Raw genomic sequence first — 17050 nt, 5'->3', positions numbered from 1 at the left:
GGGAGATGAAAGGTAAGATTTGCTCTAGATAGGGCAAATAAAACTGTCAGAATGGAGTCTCATAACCAGTTTAGTGAATTTGCTTGATGTTTGCCTAGAAGTTCATGTCCTTCATAATTTTTATTGAAAAATGAAGATGAGAAACGCAGAAAAAAAGAAGAGCTGCACTGCATAGCAAAACTAATCATCCCCCAGCCCAGGCAGGAGGTGAGTGGTGGGCTGAAGGTACCTACATGCTGACGGGGGGGATTTCTGGGTCCTCTGTTGCATCTTTTTTTTCTGCCTCGCTACTGACTTCTCAAGAAATCTGCAGAAATTCATGTTTTTGAGGCTGCTTCCTCTTGCCCAAACCGCCTGACGTTGGCCAGCGCAGGCTGTGACGCAGCACCGCCGTGCCACAAGCCCTGTCGCAACCCCGCTGTGCTCATTGCCGGTCCTCGTGGGAACCTGGCACTGTTGGGTAACACCGAGACTTCTGCAAGACTCGTTGTGAAAAAGAAACTGGAGTCTGGTACCCACCAGAGAAAAATCAGTTAAGGGTGAGGGGGTTTGCAAGGTGCCTGTGGTTGCCGGGGAAGACGGAAGTGCTTTGGGTCCTTGTTTATTTAGCAGTGCCCCGTCAGTGGGGAGGTGGTGGTTGGGGTCCTGCATGAACCTCGGCCTGGGAGAGAAAACCCCTGAGAGAACTTTGGCTCAGTTTGGGACCACATAACCACCCTGCTCCCTGATGGAATCCTTAACTCCAGAGAAGCCTCTAGAACAGAGCCTCTGCTTAACTGAGGTGTCAAAATTGCCATCTTCTGACTGCATAACATGGCACATAAATGTCCTGCGTGACTGGTCAGCTATCTATGGAGCCCGCAGTCTATCTCGCACAGGCACTTCCTTCTCTTCATTGACTATGTAGGAAAACTGGGGTGCCTCCAGGTGGCAGCCCTGACCACTCAACAGAGGGGTTTGGTTTTCCCTTGAGATGATGAGGAGACACCCGTAGTGGAATTAACTTGGGATTCAGTCCACCTTAGCGGCACGGTGGAAGGATGATGCCATATGTGGTGATGGTGATGCTCTCTGCTTTCATGTAGCAGTCCAGTACGTGCAGGACTCATCCCAAACTAGAAGATGTGGGCTCTAGGCTGTGCCAGCCCATGGACTGGGTCAGAGGGTCATAGGACTGACCCCACAGCCTCCCTGTCAGGCTTGGTCCTGCCCAGGACCAGCTTGGCAAGAATCATAGGGGCAGAAGGATGAGCATGAAACCAAGAACAGGGTTTAGTGGTTGCAGCAGTCAATTGTCTGGTTACAGATAGGAACCTGGTGTTGTGGTTTAGCCCTGGCCAGCAACTAAGCCCCACCCAGCTGCTCGGTCACCCCTCCTCAGTGGAATGGAGGAGAGAATCGAAAGGGTAAAAGTGAGAAAACTCGTGGGTTGAGATAAAGACACTTTAATAGGTAAAGCAAAAACCATGCGCACAAGCAAAGCAAATCAGGGAATTCATTCACTTCTTCCCATGGGCAGGCAGGTGCTCAGCCATCTCCAGGACAGCAGGGCTCCGTCAAGTGTAATGGTGACTTGGGAAGACAAATCCCATCACTCCAAATGTCCTCCCATTCCTTCTTCTCCCCCCAGCTTTATACGCTGAGCATGACATCATATGGTCTGGAATATCCCTTTGGCCAGTTGGGGTCAGCTGTCCCAGCTGTGTCCCCTCCCAACTCCTCGTGCCCCCCCCAGCCTGCTTACTGGTGGGGTGGGGTGAGAAGCAGAAAAGGCCCTGGCTCTGTGTGAGCACTGCTCAGCAGTAACGAAAACATCCCTGCGTTATCAACACTGTTTTCAGCACGATCCAAACCATAGCCCCATAGAAGCTGCTGTGAAGAAAAGTAACTCTATCCCAGCCAAAACCAGCACACCTGGAAATATAACCAAAATATGTAATTAGATTTAAAAAAAATAATCCAGTAAGTATAGGCCTGAGTCCTATATAAAAGTGACCACCACCACCAGCAAAAAGCCTTATTCTATCACTGGGTGGTAAAGTCACCATGTTCCTCCTTCTCTGCTTAGGGAATGCCTAACAGCTATTGGAAAGAGAGCTGAAAAGCTCTGGCTCCAGCCAGCTCTGCACACCCAGAATTCAGGTAGTCAGGCACCCACAAGCATGTTCTTGGTAAGAAGTCAGAAATCTGTGGGTAGCAGCTGAGAGGCTCTTTGCAAAACTTGAGCCTGATGCCTTTTCGGATCCAATCAATAACACTTTGAAGGACTTTTTGAAAGAGTTTAAAATAGCAATAAACCATCTACAAGTCGACAGCAGTAATGAAATTTGTGTGTTCCCAAGATTTGCAGCTTAGTTTCTATTCCCAAAAGAAGACTCAAAATCTAAATGTTTTAAGGATCCAGCTAGGAAAATGCTCTGTTTTCTGATCAGAAAGGAGACTTGTCGACTGATCATGCACAATTTGAAATTTTGCTTTAATGCAGTGAAAAAGCCCTGCAAAGAGCTGGTGTCTGAATTTTGATTAGTCTACGGATGGAAATCCCTTTTATTTACACTTTTAATTAAGGATGAGTTTTTGTTTCTGTCACAATGCACAGAATTATTTCTAAATCATATTTGAGACTTCCAGCAGAAGAGGTTAACTAATACTGTGAACTCATCCACCCAGGGGAGCGCTGAATTAATGTGGTATTTAAGTGGGGAGATCAAAGCACTGATACCAAACGAAATGTTATTAACAATTTCTCACAAGCAAAAATCTGTAAGAAATTTCAGTGCAAGATTTTGGAACTGAGCAATAGCTGCGGTTGGGGAAAAGGTGGCTCCATCCCAGTGCTGACTTTATTTGATGGTCAAAGCGGGAGCTGACTGTAGCAGACCATTCACTGATAGTTGTGGATGTATTGGCCATGGTCAAGGATGTGGTGTACCCTCTGAGAAGCTGCAAGGCAGAAGCAGAGGCAGCACACTGCTAACTTGTGCCATCTTCTCCCAAGTTCCCTGATGAGTACAAACACCGAGGTGTGTTGCTGTAGTTTGGATGTTTCAGCATCCCACCTTGCACTACGAGCTATCTGCTTCTTTTCCGACATCATGTCCCACTAAGTAGTTCAGGAAGCTGCTCTATCCACTGTTTGTTGGGGTTTTTTTCACCTCTTTTAAGCTAGAAAGCAGCTCAATTCCCAGTGTTCCCATCCAGGTGGCCATTCTGCCATTGGTAGTAAAAGTCAAATTCGTTGAATAAACCAGAATTTGGTTGCCAGCCTTTCGTCCCTTGACACTTTGCTAAAAACAATAATTAAAAAAAGGTATTGCAGAGAAACACTGCATTTTTCAAAGCCCACATATCTATCTTACAGTAATATTTTCCTAACTCTATAACTGCGATCAAGTCAGCAACTTACAAGGGTAGAATTAGGCTACTAATTAAGCGAGAACTGTAGGAAAGACTAAAGTGGGATCTACGAGGTTGACCTGTCCTTTTTCAAATGCTGGGTCTATATACGTGACCGTGCATTTCAAATGGGTCAAGAGAGCTCGGCTATAAGTACCCAACACATTGCTGTGAATTAATATTTAATCAAATGTACAACATAGGGCTGAATATTAAAGCTTGTCTTTGATTTTGACTTCCATTATTTTCTTGGGATTCTAAACCCCTCTGAAAGTACCTCAGCATTTCATAATAGTGTTACTCATACGATATGTTTCTCAGCTGTGATTAAAGCTAGTGAGAATGTAAATCTACAAAGGGAAATCTAAGCATGACCTCATCAGCATAAAGTATGTGGGAGACTAATTTAGTTACGTCCCTATTAGTAATGACAAATCAAATCGTTCCCCCTGTTAAATCACTAACATAGCAAGGTTTTGCAACTCAGCACACAGCAGGCACGATAAATCAGTTCAGTGTGTACACAAATACCGATGCCTGCTTTAAATCTGGGTTAATTTCTGATTCCAAACTCTTTCAGTGCAGTTCAGTTGAGCCATCCTGGTTCCCTTAATACCTGGAAAGAAAAAAAAAAAAATGTTAATCTCCATTCCCCTGTACTGTATATGAAGCACTCAACATTTATAACCCTGCAGCTGATTGCTTAGCAACGTCTTTGGGAGGAAAGGCTCACCTGATGCGCTATCCGGAGCTCCTCTGTTGCAGGGGAAGAGCATGGATGAAATGAGGTCACGCAGAATAAGCTTATCCCGTGCCGAGTGGCGTTCGCTCCCCTCCGTAATGAAATTAATTAAGGTCATTCATTTGATCCTGTTTTATTGTTATAATTTGAAGCTGTAATTTGAGGTGGCTCAGAGAGGCACAGTCTTATCTGTAATTATACTTTTCTAATTACATTTATATTTTAAAGTAAACATTTTCATGTGTTGCTGTAAATAGACTATGTGTGACAGAGAATAATGCTGTCTCATACTGCTTTTCAGCCAGAGCTGCGTTATTGAAAACATGGACTGTAAATGGGATGGAGGAGCTATTGAAATCAATCAGTTGTGAGCTATTTAATTTGGTTTTATGGGAGCATTCTATGTATCTTATATTTTAAGGTTAAAACTGAGCCTAAACCCTTATACAGGTCCAAAATCAAAGGCTAAGGCAATTGAAAGAGATAAAGAAGAATTGCTGTTTAGTCACCTTAACTTTTAAAAATTGCAGAGCCAAGGCACAAAGACCATCCTCATCTGGCAAAGCTCTAGGAGTTGGCAGTGGCTGAAAAGCCACGTGCCGGAGACACTTCCAGACCAATGGCTGTGACAGCGGCGGGCAAGCAGGGACCAGCTCTGCCCGTCCTGCGGGTGACAGCGAGGAAAAATTGCGTTGCTCATCCCACATCTAGCATCTCGCTCAGTGACACCACGGTGAGGGTATGAAAACACCTTTCGTCTGCACAGCCAACTTGGCTGCCTCTGCTCCCCCCCCGAGGCCCTGCTCACCGGCTGTCTCCGCAGCATGCATATGAGCACCCTCCTGTCTCTGCTCTGGAGCAAACCAACTGGTTTCTCCCAAGGAGAAACCTCAACATGACTGACAGTGCTTTTTTTCCAGGGTTGCCCAGACAGAAGAATCTGTCATGAGCTGGACCAGATTGTGCCCTGGACGGTCATCCAACTATCCCAGGAGACCTCACACCCACCAACCTCCATGTCGTGCTGCAGAACCCAAAACGCCTTCATGTCCTGCTGCAAAACCGTCATGCTGGCAGGCTGCCACCCAGGCCTTTCACTGTTTGGGGAGTTTCAAAATTAAAATAATTATTGACCCAGGATCTATGGGGCTTTGCAGAGTACTCAGAGGAGACCCGGGCCAAGTGTTGCATGGCATGAAGGTGGCCAGTGCTCTTCAGAGAGAGCTGGTCCTTAGCGATGTGGACACAAGCCAGCCCATAGCAATGAGTTTTAGTGCTGCCTCCCAGGCATTTTCCACAGCAGCAGCGAACATGCAGCCTTTGCCAAGCAGCCAACACTCAGTGTTTCCTTTCTTCTCCCTACGATTATTTCTGGGCTTTGCAAACCTCTTCTTCCCTGTGGGTCTGTGCTCCGGCAGCAAAGCGATGGGGACTCTCTGGAGCTGTAGAAGTGGGTGATGCAGAAGCGGGTGATGCAGCAGGTCTGTGAGGATGAGTCTCCAGAGGCAGAATGAGGGCACCAAGCACAGGGAGCCCAGAATGAGGGAAGCAACGAGCCTGTACAAGAACAATATGGTGATGTTGCTGGAAGAAAACAGCTTGGAAATTAATCCCAACCCTGCTCCATTTTTGAGGGAATCTCTGGAAGCATGTAAGAAATCTGGCAATTTACGTTAAATAGTTGAAATGAAAAAGTTAAGATGTTTTTAGTGTAGTAAAACCTGATTTCACAGATTTAGCAAGAAAAGGTGAGTAGGAGGGTCCTGTGTTATTTACTTATCAATAACCTTGGTTCAGCTACCAGTGATATCTTGAATATATGCCCTCCTTGGCAAACTAGTGCCAAAATTGGGAACTGAACTCTGAAGGGCACAGTTGGCATCGCCCTCGGGTACCTGGCTCAGCTCTCAGCAAATAGACATTTTCCATTTCTCATCCATATTTTCCTCATAGTGTATATATATTGTATTTGTAACCAAGCATCTGTCCATACTTGGCTTATTCCCTTCTCTATTTAAACATGCACCTGAGAAGAATCATGAACAATTTGCAGTGAAGCCAATCCTCCGTCACCACCAATAAAAGCATTTATAGAAAATGTTCCAGTACATCTCTGCAAAATGAATATATGAACATGGATGTGTAACAGATGAACTAGAACTGAATGACAAAGGACCTGGCAGGCACTGCATGAACAAGCCACACAAGAACCTCAAGGCCCAGCCATCAGGTCAGTGTGTTTTATTTTAGCTTGCCACAATTTTTAGAAGTGACACAGTATTTTTGCAAGCTTCATTTTTCAGTTTCTTATTTGAGATGATTTTATATGACAGCACTACTATCGAAATGCTTGCTGACCTCCAGATGAAAAAAGAATTAGCTTCTGTTGTGGTTTAGCCCTGGCCAACAATTAAGCCCCACCCAGCCACTCCGTCACTCATTCTCCCTTGATGGGATGGGGAGAGAATCGGAAGGGTAAAAGTGAGAAAACTCGTGGGTTGAGATAAAGACACTTTAATAGGTAAAACAAAAACCACGCGCACAAGCAAAGCAAATCAGGGAATTCATTCACCCCTTCCCATGGGCAGGCAGGTGCTCAGCCATCTCCAGGACAGCAGGGCTCCATCAAGCATAATGGTGGCTTGGGAAGACAAATGCCATCACTCCAAACGTCCTCCCATTCCTTCTTCTCCCCCAAGCTTTATACACTGAGCATGACATCATATGGTCTGGAATATCCCTCTGGCCAGTTGGGGTCAGCTGTCCCAGCTGTGTCCCCTCCCAACTCCTCATGCCCCCCCAGCCTGCTCACTGGTGGGGTGGGGTGAAAAGCAGAAAAGGCCTTGGCTCTGTGTGAGCACTGCTCAGCAGTAACGAAAACATCCCTGCATTATCAACACTGTTTTCAGCACAAATCCAAACCATAGTCCTATAGAAGCTGCTGTGAAAAAATTAACTCTATCCCAGCCAAAACCAGCACAGTTCTCAAGATGTTTCAATTTGAACACCCAAAACCAATGGTCATTCTTGAAAAATTTGGCTGTGAAAACTGTATCAGGGCAAGGAGAAGGGGAGCATAAAAGCACTGCGCTTGTCATGCAAGTGCTTGTTCCAGTAGAAGACCGAGTATCTTCTGGGGCTGGTTTCTCAAGCAAGGCAGGGGATTTTTTAAGCAATACAGGAATACTCTGTTAAATTCAGCAAGTGTGATTGAAATGGGTGCAAGTTCATTTTGACCACTCTGATCTCCTTTAGTTGCTCTGCTGCCTCAGGATCCTTCGGAACAGGTATCCTCCCCTACAAAAAGTTGTGTAAATGCGTAAAGCCAAGTGACGGGGAACTGGACTCAATCAGACAAAGCTGGAAAGGCTGGAAAAGCTTCCTGTGCCTTGTTTCATACAAAGTCTGGGCTAGCTGGGGTCATATCAGAGGATTCACTGGCAAGACCTCCAAAACTAAACACCCTGTGTTTTCCTGGTTGCTCTTATCCTTCTTTAGCATCTCTAGTAACAACACACGAGCAGCAAACTCGGCTGTTGGCACAGAAGTCTTCCCTGTGCAGTCTGTTATTAAATTCTCTTATGTCTTTATTAGATATCAGATGTGATGAAAGAAGGTGACATCTCCAGGGAAATCTTGCGTGAGGTGTAAGGATGGGATGTTAATGGACTAGGGGAGACAGCAAGTCTACAAGTCTGATCATCTTCTAATATCCTTGTGAAAGTGTTAAGATCCAGATCTCTTCTTTTTTATTCTCAGAAGGGAAAGGTACTTGAGGAGTATACAGAACAAGGTATTTGTCTCTTCCCTACGCCTACCGCTCTCTTCTGTTTTAAGAATGTTTTTGGTGTCTTTGTTTTTTATCGTTTTGCCATTCTGCACCCTTCATCCTTTTCATCTCACCTATTGGTACAACCGATAAGTTCTCCTTTCCTTGTGACAGTATAATTTCAGAGAAAAATGGCAAAATCACTGCGGAATCAGTATTCTAAAAAATTGTTGATGAAACAGGAGAGGGGAAGATGGATGCAGACTGCAGGACTAAAACTCAAGGAGCTGGTGCACAGGTGCCAGGCAGCACGGTGGGAGCCTACCCGAGGCAGGAGGAGGCAAACCCAGGGGCCCAGGTAAAGAAATAAATAAGTTAAAATATTGCACTGTATTGCATTTGTTTTCCTTGATTTTAAAAATGTTAAAAAAGAGGTAGAGTTGAAAGAACATGTTTGAATTATTTGAAGGAAGGTGCTTAAAAGCTCAGGAAATGCAGAGATATGGTTAAATGTATACGTTTAGGAGAGTTGTGTTTACGTTAGCCTCTGCCCCCGTCCCTCCTGGCATGCCCTGGACACATGCACATGTCCTGCTCCTTCCTCTTTCCCAACAGGTGTCTTATGAGGGTCTGCAGACATATTTACAACACCAGCAGTATTCATAAAGGTCAGATTTTGGACCAGAAACCCTCTTTTCTTTCACTGTGGCCATAGGCTCCCGCTGTGCTGATGGAGCTCTCACGGAACTCCCACCAGGTAGCTCCTGCCCTCCTACCTCTTTGCTCTGGGCCGCTGAGGCCGGGTCTTGGGAAGGTGCTCAGGAGCACAGGGTGAGGGTGGCTGCGCGAGAGAAGGGCTGCTCCTGTAGACTTCTCCTTAACGAGTCTTTGCAGTTTGCAGCATGGCCTGAAAGATGCCTTTTCAGCTAGGATGAGCATTAGGCGACTGCCCTTGTTCCTAGAAGTCTGGGATATATTTGAGAATTAAAGTGCGGTAAAACACCCTAGAAGTTTAAGCTGAGTTTTGCTTTTATTAAATTTCCAAGGGACCAAAGGAAGGAAAAAGAAATAAAGACATCTTAAAGATCTCTTTAAACTCATTATTAGCTGTTAGCTAATTGGAATTCCGTGCTTATTTCTAACAGGGAATGCTTTCTGCACTGCAAGCGCTGCAGCATGGGGAAGGACGTGCTTTGTTTTCCACATGTCCTTTCCAGTGGAAATCCCAGCCAAAGCTCCGTGGGGCAAGGACAACCAGTTGTGCAAGAGAAGTCCATGTCCTCCCGCATCCCGGCTCGCGCCCATCTTGTTAAGATTTCAGGTCTGGCTCCAGTTTGCTCTCTGGAAGCAGATTTCCCTTGCGTCTCTCTGGACGAGTGTACACGCTTGCAGTACGGTTGGACATGCTGCTCACACTCCCTCTTTTTGGGAAAGCAAATTGAAGCAGGGTTTGCTCCCAGAATACGTCTACATTGCAGCTGCGTTACGAGTTGGTGCTTGGGCTCTTCTGAGCCCCGCGGTCAGATGCGGCTGCTCGTTAACCGCACAAAAACCTGCGCCTTTACGAGGAAGGTGTGTTGTCCTTGGCCAGGCGGGCTGTGTTTCTTGGATTGCCTCAAAAATACGCTTTCTGCTTTAATAGACCCGAGCGGCTGATGATCTTAACATTTGCTCTAATTGCTGTGTAGCTTCAGAGCTGCTTTAATGCGTGTAGCAGTTACAAAGAAAATACTCTATTATAATTTAAATAATTTTTTTAAAAAGTAATCTGAAGCCTTCATACCTATAGGGAGAGACTTAAACATGTACGGAGCTATTTAGGCTCTGAGTTTAAAACTGTAATCACAGAGACAACAGAATTTGACATAAGGCTGAGAGAGGTGATGGCCTGCCAACCAGAAAGCAAGCAGACTCTGCAAATTGCTTTCTAATAGAGTTCTTAAGGTGTTGAAGGAGACTTGTTGGTTAATCTGAACTACATCTCAGTTTAATTTTTGTGTTGTTACAGTTTATTACTATGATAATCAGGAACTGATGCAGGATATCTGGAAATAGGTAAAGTGCTACTAAAACCTGTAACATTTTATCTTTGATCTGCATTAGTAGTATGGTCTCGGCACGTTAACACCTGAGATGCGATCAGGACTTGATTCTCTTCTTGTGGGAACTGGCACCAGGGTAAATCTCTGATTCAGCACAGTATTTCGGCACGAGCTGAGCACCAAGTATGCGGGAAGGACAACAAAGTCTCTTACCCCTTTTTAGCCTCCTTATGCCGCCCGGAGCTCTGGGCAAACCTCTCCACAACTGTCCCTTATGGACAAGGCTTTGTCCTCCTGCCCTCGGACCTGTGAAGAGCTGGGAGCTGCAGGAGGGATGGCAGCATCGCGGGAAGCTTCCTCCTGTCCCAAAAAGGAGAGAGAGCAACTCCAACAGAGGTGACTGATGTTGTAAGCCAGCAGCAGAGCCCTGTGCAGGCATGTTTTCATGGCCTAAGCTGCAGGTAACATGGTGACCAAAATCCAGCTAACATCCAACTGGAAATTTAAGATTTTGGCTTATGGAAACCCACATGCCCAGGTCTGCTGGGGAGCAAAAAAACCCAACAAACTACAAAAAAATCATCGATGCTCCATGGTGACATGATAGTGTGACTTAGCAACAGGGCTCCCACGGGGAATAAGGAATGCATCCGAGCGAGCCAGTGATTTATTGCTGCAAACCCTGGCATGGACACAGAGAGACCTGCACTCCCGCAAACAACCCCTCAGCACAGACAGCTCAGCATATCTTGTCTTCTTCTAGGAAATAACTCTCGTCTCATGTCAAAAACCCTTCCTTACTCCCAGTACCACAAGTCAGTGGCTGCCAGAGGGTGAACGGGGCACTGCCCTCCATCTGAGCATCTCCTGGTGTCAGTGTCTGTTGGGGCTAAGCCAAGCCATGGTCCTGCGCTTCAGGGAAGCGGAGGAGTTCGGGTCGGTCTCAGCCTGGCTCACATCTTTTTGCATTATCAAATATCTGTATTCAAGTCTTCTATACTCAGAAGCCTGCAAAAAAATCATACAACACCTCTTCTCTTCTCGGGATGGCTTTTATAAGCACTGAAGGACAGCATAAAGTAAACAACTACCCCATAATTACCATGAATAATGCCACAACCATTCCCTCGCAGTGATACAGGTAGGCGCTCCCACTGCAAACCCTGCACACAAATTTATCATCAGAGTTTCCCTCCATTGGCACAATCCTTCGCGATATCACACATGAGCCAAATTAATATTCTTGGGATGGTAGGAAAGACTTTTTCCTCCACGTCTATCAGTGGTGTAGCTGACCCCACCGAGCCCTGAGCACAAGAAACAGTTTTTCCCCATCTCCTTCATCTGTGGCTTGGCTGAGGGCTGGGGCGTGCAACTGCAGGCATTTATGCCTCTTTTTTTTTTTTTCTTTTTCTGGAAGAGGTGATTTGAGATCTTGCTTCTGTGATTTTAAGTTCCCCACATGCTCTTCCTTTTCTGGCCATTGGCGGCCAGTGTGGCTGCAGGAGCTGCTTGAGCTGTAGTCACCTGAGACACATGGCTCCTTCAACAACTGAGCAAAATGATTCTTACTTAGATGAAGGCCTGCCATATCAAGTGAGACTTATCTCAGCTTCTGAGTTCCCTTGTGTTTTGACTGGCTTTTTAACGTCCTGGGATGTGTATCTTTATTTGCAAATTATTTTCACTGAGAAATGACGGAGGGCCTCTGGATATAGCTGCTCTCTAAAATCAGCGATACTTTTGAGCCATCACCACCTCCATCCCGATTGTAACTAACTCAGTTGTGCTGCAGCAGTTAAATACAACCAGGAATTAAAATACTGGGTTTGGGGTTTTTTGTGTGTTTTGGGTTATTTTTGATGGTTTGGGGCTTTTTTTTACTTCTCACTGTGAAGCACTGAGACTTTACAGCTTTCTGTCTTTGAGTTCAAAACTCATGCTAAGGGAATAATTCAGTGAATGCTGCTAAATATTTGTTCAGGATGGGAACCTCCAGCACTGCTTCAGCGGAAAGATTTTCTTCTGTGCACGCCTGACTGACAGAGTTTTCCTCTCCCTTTGCGAAAAGTAGGTTTTCATGCGGTTGTTTCAATGAGACTGGAAAGGTTTGCAGCCCTGGGGCAGTGCTGGAGCTCTGCTCTACTGGTGAACTTTCTTTGCTTAGAGGTTATTAATAATTTCTTCATTAGCAATTTAACATTGCAAAATGAAAACTGCTTACATCAGCCACAGACTCACTAGAGATAAACTTGTGAGTGTAAAACATCATCATGTCATGAGGATGAGCTGCAGCAAACATCTGCTTTCTCCACAGGCAGTTGAAGGTTGTCCAGCTTTTTATCAGCTTCGTTTATAAAGTACCAGGTAGTGGTATCAGCCCCCAAAAGTCCTTCATCATAGTGTTTAAGATCCTTCCTCAGATGTTTCTACTGTTTTCCTTTGTCACCCAACACCTTCCCCTGATCCATGTGTGTCTGTAAAAGTTCTAATATGGCGACTCTATATATAAAGATGCCCCCAGCTTTAGATAAAAATATTTAAATGCCCTTAAGCTACTAGCCTCATACTATGGGGGAATTGCCACCTTTTCCACTTCCTCTGGTCTATATTTAACCTGCATGGGCTCACCAAAACTGTCAGCAGGAACCATCAGCCGAACATCTGGTAGAACCTCTGGTGCCAGCTGTGCCAGGTCCCAAGTCCTTCCCCTGCTGCTGACTGGGCCTTACAGGGCCGGCGCTGCCAGCAGCATTGGGTGAGGGATGCAGGAGATTAAAGGGCAACAAAATGGAGGTAAATGCCTTGCAGATATAAAGCAGAGCGATCACAGTGAGTCTTTGTGGGACTGTATCTGTGGGTACTGCAGGCCAGCATGAGCAAGTGTTTCCATTTCTCTGTTGGTGCATCTGATGTTCTGATACATCTCGTGCAGCGCAACGCCTGTGACAGCGGCACAAGCACCCACGCCTTTCAGCAGAGGCGTTTCATTAACGTCGAGAACACTAATTGCTTAGGCTGAGCAGGGAGGTTAGGACACCCTTTTGCTTGGAAACCGTAGAAAGTTACACTCTAGGGTGGTGCAAGATGAGAACTGTGTAAACGGAACAGATGAATTGTCCCCTAAGTTACAAATGGGCTCAGAAGTAGAGCTGCAGCCAACGTTTGCGTTAGACGGGAACAGCTGCATACACCATAGCCTCCAAATTTCCACAGAAACTTGGATCAGCCATAGATAATCTTCATTTTGTAAATGTTTTAATTATTATGCTATAATACAGTTCTGTAGGGATTGCAACGCTAAAGCCAAGGCTCTGTGGAAGCCACATTTTAAAAGCAGTTTCCCTAGACCATATTTTAAGAAAAGCAAAGCTGGTTTAGGATTAAGACTTACGATTCCTGATAGATTTGACTTTTTTCCATGCTACTGCATGCACTCTTTTAAATAAATAAACTCCCACTGAGCTTGCTACTCCAGTGGGACTGGATTGAACTTCCCAGGCATGCATGAATTATAAAGGCAGATATATGTTCCTGCGGAGAGGAGAATTACTTGCAGAAACCATCTCCTGATGCACGTAGCCTGCCTCAGTCACTCGAAAAATAAAACCCTGGGCGTGTGCGGGTGCAAAGCGCCAGCGCCGAACCCCGACAGGAACCAGCCCTGCATTGCCCCACGCAGACGTGTCACTCCCCGGGTGTCGCAACCTCTCTGCACTGTGGCCAAGGAGATGGCCCCGCAGATTGCAACAGGGGCTGACAGGATGTGGCTTCTGTGTGCGCGGCGGCCGCGCCGGCACTGATGTTTACAAGATCAGGTACCGAAGTGGAAGCGGAGTCCGGCAGGCGGCCCTGGGAGATCTGGTTAGATCAAAGGCTTTCCCACGGCAAGGACTCCTGACGCAGCGGCAACGTGCCTCGCGTGGCAGCGGTGAGTGGTGAGAATGTCACCGTGCCGTCATCGTCCCTCAGGATCCATGCGTGCCCCGGCACAGCTGGGCTGGAGAGCTCTTCTTCAGCTTGGTGTTCATAAAACCAGCCGGAGGATCTGAGCTGCAGGAGTTGCTGTCGCTTGATGTATACAAGGTGTCTATAGGTTGTCCAGCCTGGTGCAGACATGGGTGTGAAGCCACTCCGTGCGGCTGGGAGCCTGCCCACAGCCAGCCCTGCCTGCGGAGAGGGGCTGTGGGGGCAGCAGATTAAGCCGTGGGTGCTGCCACTAGCGCCGCCACCAGCATTGCCACCAGTGCTGCCTCCAGCACCACCCTGCTGCTGTCCTGCCCCTGCCAGGCGACTCTTCCTGCCCTTTCCCTGCCTGTCTCCCAGGGATGCAAGGCCTTAAGAATCAAACCTACCCCTGTGCTCCATGAAATGTCCCTTAAATAACGTTCCTGCCTGGGACAGAGTCAGTCAAGCTGCTCAGATGAGGTGAAGCTTTTTTTTTTCCCTTGCAGGGGAAGTTTTGCTCCAGGTGGATGGGCAAGGGGCAGCTGAGCAACAAACTTGTTGCTTCTCACAGGTGTTGGGCCAGCCATAATTCGGTGGTTTTGACATGCTTTCTCTATAAGCTGCTGTGTTTTGCTGTCCTGCACTATAAGGAGCGGAGACGCCGGCGGGTGGGGGACGGTGCAGCCGAGCAGTCGCACCAACGTTCCCGCAAGGCTTAAGTCAACAGAAGACGTTTGCCCAAGCCAAGCAAACTGAATCAGAATACAGCTCCTAACAAAGCAGAGATCCTCCTAGACTGTGCTTTGCTAGTCAGCGATCGAGGCAGAGTGATGAAACACTTAGCCCTCTCGCCCTGATAAGGGCTTTATTTTTAGGCTCCCTTTCAGCGTCGCCTGGGCAGCTCTCCCGCAGGCTGGGCTGTCGCCACCAGCTCCCGGTGCGCACACAGACCCTGCTGCCGGTGCGTGCTGGGCTGTCGTTGAGCCCTTCCAGCTCCTAATTCACACTCCGGGACAACGTGTCGCTGCGACACGTTTGCTCCATCGCACCTTCGTCTCCCTCTCACCTTTGCCGCTGTCCCGGCTCACGCGGTGACTTTTCGCAGAAGCAGTTTTTGGGTCAGCTCAACAAAAAGCATCCTCCGCCTTCACATTTTTCCAATTCCTTCCAGCAAACTGAATGTTTTAGGGGCAGTTCAGGGTAGTTTGTTCAGAGGAGAAAATGCCCGGCAGGATGTTGTTGAGTGCAGAGGCAGCTGCGTGTGTGGTGCCTTCGGCTCTGCCTGCGGTGACGGAAACCAGCCGGCCTGCGTGTGCCTCGCTGACGGACTCCCGGTGAGTGCTTAGGTGTCCGTGCTGGGTATCCCAGGCGATTCCAGCGTGTCCCAGCCAGAGCCTGCACCAGTGTACAGGGACCATTCCCAAAAGCTGCTGCCAGCGCCTGCTTCGGCTTCAGATGCTTTGGAGCTTCTCTAGCAGGAGTGTGATAACAGCACCAGGGATGGGAAACTTTGAGACCGGTGTTTTTCTGCTTGGAAGTGCTAATGTGTTGAGAAATGAATTCTCTCGTAGAAACACTTTCAATTGGACAAAATTTCATTTAAATAGAAAAACTGGAAATTTATAGAAAATCTTATAGAGAAAGAGAAATTTAGTTTCCATTTTGGAATGTTTTGGTTCAGTGTCCTGCTGTCTTATAGAAAAAGATAAATGTATGACTTTATAGGCCTGTGTCAGATTTCATAGAAACCAAACACTTTGATCTACCCGAAGTGAAACAGTTTTGGAATTGTAACCCATGACAATTTTATTACCAGCTTTAGAGCGGAAAAAAAATTCCAAAATTGCAGATTTTTCCCATAAAACCAAAAAAAAAACCCCACCCCTGGCTCCCTCCCAGCTCTCCCTTCTGAATGAAATACGTAGCCCAGTTCCCTGCAAAAACACAGAGCTGTATTTACAATCAGGATTGTCCCTCTCACTCTGTCTCAGGCTGCTGGCTTCCTACGCGGGATTTCTTAGCCGTGTTGAGTTGACTGGCCATGTGCTAGGCAGATGCTTTGCACTGGGGCGATAAATCAGAGGGTATCAGGACCTGGCAGATTTCCTGCACCTGCCCTTATGCCCTGGGCAGCCCATTTCCATCTCCTGGCCTTTCCCACCAGCACGGCAGTCCTTGTATGTTTGCTGCCCCACGATTTCTGCTGGTGCTTTGGAGTGTTTCGAGGACTACACCAGCCTGTGGAAATCCCCCAGCAGCAGAAAAGAACCTCAAAGTTCACCCAGATAAACTTTCCCAACAGAAAAAAAGGGGTTTCTCTGGGGCAATACCTTAAAGGTACTCAGTTGCAGCATCTTCATTAAGCACAGGAGAGGAGAGCAAGTCTACCTCGTAAAACATGTTTTCTCCCAAGAGCTTTTCCCTCTTCCCCTGCTATAGCTGGTCTTCCTCCACCCTCTTCTTTACTGGTAATTAGATGGCAGACAGCAAAGCTGCTCATGGTAGGGCTCTTGGCCACCTCACTGCACGCTGCGTGCACTGGGAATTGTGCTTATTATTATTATTATTGTTGTTATTATTATTATTATTATTGTTATTATTATTATTACTATAGTAGCATCTAGAAGGCTCAGGCATTGTGGCAGGTGTTTTGCAGACGTGTAGGAAAACGTGTTTCCCTTTGGCTGTGCAATCGAAGGCAAGATTCAACAAGCGGGAGGCAAAATTAGAAGGAAGGGTTGGTCGGGGGATGAGCGGTCAAACTGACCACCGCTGCTCCTCCTTCAAAGTGCCGAATAAGGTTGATAAATGGAAATGTGCTCCATAAAAAGTCATTAAATATTCTAAAATTTTAGGGTACTTATAGTCTTTATTTATTTATTCCTCTCAGCTGTACAATTTCGAAAGGCTTTGAAGTCCTGTTTTCTGAAGTCACTTGGGCAACCAAAGTCCCGGTGACTTCTAGGGAGATGGGAACTCCTGGATCCCCTTGCTGCTGTAAGAAGCAGCACATTGTTTCCTCCTTCATGTAAAGATTCTTGAATACTGCATCTGGGGTCAAACATTTCTGAGTTAGGATATGCATGGGGGGAGGAAAATGGAGGTGATGTGTCTAAAAAACCCCAAAACTTTATCTAAAATTGTCCGTTTATA

Source organism: Tauraco erythrolophus, chromosome 5 (genome assembly GCF_009769465.1).
Source record: "Tauraco erythrolophus isolate bTauEry1 chromosome 5, bTauEry1.pri, whole genome shotgun sequence".
NCBI classification, from domain to species: Eukaryota; Metazoa; Chordata; class Aves; order Musophagiformes; family Musophagidae; genus Tauraco; species Tauraco erythrolophus.
This window is presented reverse-complemented; position numbering follows the sequence as displayed.